Consider the following 4,899-nt stretch of genomic DNA (forward strand, 5'->3'; position numbering starts at 1 on the left):
GATTCGATGCTTTGACCATTGATAATGGAGTTCCTCTTACCGAGGTGGTGTTGGATTTATGTTCCGGATTGTTAGATGTGCCATTAGGATTTCCTTTAGTTCCAAGAGGTCACACATTTGTTTCATGGTTGGATAGGAGGATTGGCTAGTCACATCACCAACATGGACTTTCTATTTTCTCTGTTTGATCCCTGCAATTTGAGATCCATTTCAGCTCTAAACTCAATATCCATGTCAAGAGACCCCTCTGATCACTCTAGATCAGCGCCCCTTCTAGACAAAGTAGACTATGGCTACAACCACCAATAGTTAGCAAAGTCTACCAATAATGTAGATCATGTAGACATAATGTATGTAGTGACTATGCACCTGTTATGGCCTACTACACCTCCCAAGAGAACTCCACACATAATGTATGTAGTGACTATGCACCTGTTTTTATGGCCTACTACACCTCCCAAGAGAACTCCACACATTCACCAATGGAACAAGTAATAGACAACAATTGTCCTAGGGTATTTACCAATGTTCCAAGCTCACGTCCCTTGAGGCTCTCTAAGCTTTCTTGTAGAAGATCTAATCCTCCAATGTCCACCTCCATTCTATAATCGTGGAGTCACTCACACCACAATGCAAGGCAATTGTCCTCTCACTCTCCCACACCCAAGCATAAAAGAGGCACATGCACTAGAGTACACACTCTCTCTCTCTCTCTCTCTCTCTCTCTCATGCACAAGACAACACAAGAGCTCTCATAGCACAAAGGGGGATTGGTTCTCTCCATTCTATAATCGTGGAGTCACTCACACCACAATGCAAGGCAATTGTCCTCTCACTCTCCCACACCCAAGCATAAAAGAGGCACATGCACTAGAGTACACACACACACACACTCTCTCTCTCTCATGCACAAGACAACACAAGAGCTCTCATAGCACAAAGGGGGATTGGTTCTCTCCATTATGAGAAATTTCCTTATATATAACTAGCCCTTATTCAGACTTGGGCACCCAAAACTTACTAACTAAAACCTTGGCTGGTCAGTATCTCATAATGTGCAATCTTTATAGTGCCGTTGTTGAGATATCGAGCTCAAGAGCTCAACTAGTGCTACGACGGACATTGATGATCTGCCTGGGTGATAGCTTTTGCATCTAAACCACGAGCATGGTTGGTGAGATTATGGGTGATATGTGGCCAATGGGATGATAGGCTGTGTGACAACCATTTTGGATTACTAGAGACTAGCATAGTTATAGCGCCAACTCATTTAGTCGGGTTCACCTTATGGACCGACTCTTGTATGTTGTATAGTAGTTGAGTACTAACCCATATAGTGTGTGTACTCTTATCTTTATGTTATGTTGTTTGAGTAGAGAAGAAGATAGAAGAAAATTCAGCTATCCATCTTTCTCTTGTGTCTTCCACTCTCTTGTGTATGTGTGTTTGCTTGCTAGGGTTTGAGGCTCTCCCTCTCCCCCACATTCTCTTTATGGTATCAGAGCGTGGTTTGTGTGAGAGCTAAGGAGGTAAGCAAGAGGCAAGAACAAGCAAGAAAGGAAGCGGTACTACATGGGTAAGAGCACCATCACCTCTTTCCCTTCTTGGTTTAGGTACAACACCCCCTCAATAGCTTTGGGAGTTATACATCTCCGATTGAGGAGCTGTCTTTGCAGGAGTAGAGCTACAGGGCAGGTATTTTGTCCTATTAGACGTAATTTTTTGGGTGCCAGATTTGCGTTTTGGGCATGTTATGGGCCTAGTTTCATCATTATAGGGTATTTTCTTAGAAGTTCTGGTAGAGAATTGTTTCTGCTTGAAATTTGGTTATTGCAGTGCAGCAGTGCATTTTGGAAGTTCAAATAGGGTTTGCACATATATTGTTGATACTGGGTGTATGTACATGTACTCTGGTCACATTTGGTGACACACAGACTGTGCTAAAGTACGGCTGATGCAATAGTTACAAGAGATACTAGTGTATTACAGGTTGTATACAGAAGTTGTCTGTTTGCAGGTTATTTGATTTCCGTAGGAAAACATGTTTCATGGAATTAATCAGATTGTTAGTGAGAAGCTGGATAAGAATAACTTCCATGCTTGGAAGCTCAAAATGACCAATTTTCTAATGGGTAAAGGATTTTGGGATTATGTAGAAGGAGAGTCTTCAAAGTTATTTGAGGAGAATGCCACTCCTACAGATATAAAGGCATTCAAGGATTTTTAGAAATCATCACCTTCCTTGTCAAAAAGCAGTGATAATCCTAAGCAATTAGCTGACATTTCTACGAAAGAAGTGTGAGTGCTACAAGTCTCTTGGGATTAGTACTAAGACGACGGAGTGCTCAGGGGTGGACCCTTCATGTCTAGTTCACCTTGTGTCAAATGAGAGTGATAAATTTATCAAAGGAAAATGTGGCAGTTTTTTCTAACTAATATTGCGCGTTGGCTTCCAAGGAGCTCAAATTTTATAGAAAGTCGCAAACCTTAAGTGCATGATATTCTAGATAGAGTCTTAAACTTGTTAATTTGGTGTGTCCAAATGATTAAGAGTGTTCAGTGTGTAGTTGAGTAAGTGTGGAAGTGTTTTCACACTATGCTCAAGCATGGCATCAGGCAACGATGAGTCCACAAAATATTTGGGCAAGTTCTTAAAGAGGACTTTTCTATTTATATTTGTAGTGAAGGTTGAGTCAGGCTATTATCACAGTTTGTTTAGAGATTGACATTATCGTTGATTTGATATCATTGAATCAATGAGGATTTGGTGCTAAAATGCCTCAATATTTGTGCCATAGTACCAAAGGTCTTAGGTCCAATAGACTAGATGAGTGCTTAGTATGTGGCTTGAACATCTTGTAAAAGATGGCTCTTTTAAATATTCCAACTCAAGAAGATTATATCTATAAGTACATAGCTACTCACAAATAGGTACATAGTTACTCACGGTGGCAAGAGAGTATAGAGCTACTCCTCCAAATCAAGGAAAGATTTGGTATTTTTTAGATAAACAAGATAAAGTGGATGTAGTTGAACTCTACTAGACAAATACATCAACATCAAAAATCCAGTTAGTACTAATTTGTGTTTATGATAGTTCTATGAAGTCTATATAGGAGGCATTGTATTCCTTGTTTATCGTCGATTTCAGTTGGAAAGTATATTGCCACCTATGGGTAGGTAGTGCATTGCCACTGTAATGAGGAGGAAACATATGTTAAACTTTGTAGTGGTACTAACTACAAATTAGAAGAGTGATGTTCATGTCAAAACAATCTCGACATATAGAGATTGCCTTTTTTTGTCTATCAGTGTAAGGTGTGTTGATGGCATGCCTAGACCAGATATCGTAGAATATGTATATACGAACTGGCTAAACTAGAAGGGATTTCTTATTTATTGCATGATAGTGAACGATTGTCTATTGTTGAGAGTGGTTTATGGTTTGTTTATGTATTGTTTGACCTAGTAGAGGTGTCCAGTGAGCCCACACTTCTAGAACTATGTCTAGACAGTACTACTAGCATTTAGATGTGAGCATGGATAGCCCATATACATGTCCATAGAGACATGGGTGGTGGTGGAGCCACATGGATGTAGGGCTAGGTACCTGGAGTTGTTCACCAATGTAGACACATAGGTATGTATCTACTCGTGTGCTTGGTGTTGAAATATACAAGTGAATAGGGTGTGTGCAGGAACAAGCCCTTGGCTAGAGACTCTAAAAGAGAATCTGTAAATGTGAGAGAACGTGTGAAAAGGTGAGAAGAATCTACTGGGAAAGAATAAAGGGTAGCATGAGAAGATTTAGGAAGTGTGGAGATATTCTGGGAGAGGTGGAGAGAATCAAGCAAAAGAGGTGGAGAGATATTCTGGGAGAGGTGGAGAGAATCAAGCAAAAGAGGTGGAGTGAATCAAGGGGAAATCAGTGGGATTTGATGCTTGGATGTAAACTCTATAAATTGAGGCATTGGCCTAATGAGAATTTGCTGGTTTTTGATTATCCATGCCTACATTAAGCTATCAGTTAATTGCTCACTAATTATATCTTAATTATTATCTAATCACTTTGTTAATGATGTTGATTCTAGCATTTGATCCACCATAGCTCATCACATTGCTGTAATTTTAACATGGTATCAGAGCCAAGCCTAGAATCCATCAAGTTTATGAGCGCATTATCTAGTTAATTAGGATTAGTAGATAATTAGAAAATAATCAATTTTTTAGTTATTTTCAAGAAGCCTTCTGTACCCCCAGCTGGTGGAGGAGCTCTATCTCCTTACACACATCAAATTAGCCCCATTGCTTCTAGCCACATACAGCCATGATCCCCACAATTCAATCCATCAAGACAAAATGTCAAACCGCTGCCTAGAACTCTAGAAATTCGCTGATTCGCTGGCGCCTATTTTCTGAGTGAAAAATGAGATTTCTTCTTCATCATTTGCAATCGCTCTAATTCCTCTTAGCCCCAGCGGTTTTCAAGCATGCTCTACAAGCTGGTGAAGTCAGAATTTGATTTGATCAAGTCTACAGTGAGATCCAAGCTCTTCATCAAATCTGCAGAGGTGACTTTGGTAAAACAAAGATTAAGCATTCAATGTTTGGTCAAATCTTGTATTTCTTGGCTTAATCCTCTACTAGACTAATTGCTGTTGATGGCCTTTAAAGGATTTGAGCTCATTTGAACTCTAAGGCCTCAGATCTAGGATCCTCACATACTCTATTTTCTGTACACAAAATAGAGGATTAATTTACTAATCAATGATTAATCAATGCTAATCACTATATTTTGGTGCATTTGAGGGTTCAAATTAACCATTAGGTATCTGATACAGATCCCTATAACTTCAGATTGCAATTTGGAGATGTTTTGATACTCCAACCATTCCGTAT

This window comes from Cibotium barometz, chromosome 9 (assembly GCF_041138505.1).
Source record: "Cibotium barometz isolate CiBa-2024 chromosome 9, ASM4113850v1, whole genome shotgun sequence".
NCBI lineage: Eukaryota > Viridiplantae > Streptophyta > Polypodiopsida > Cyatheales > Cibotiaceae > Cibotium > Cibotium barometz.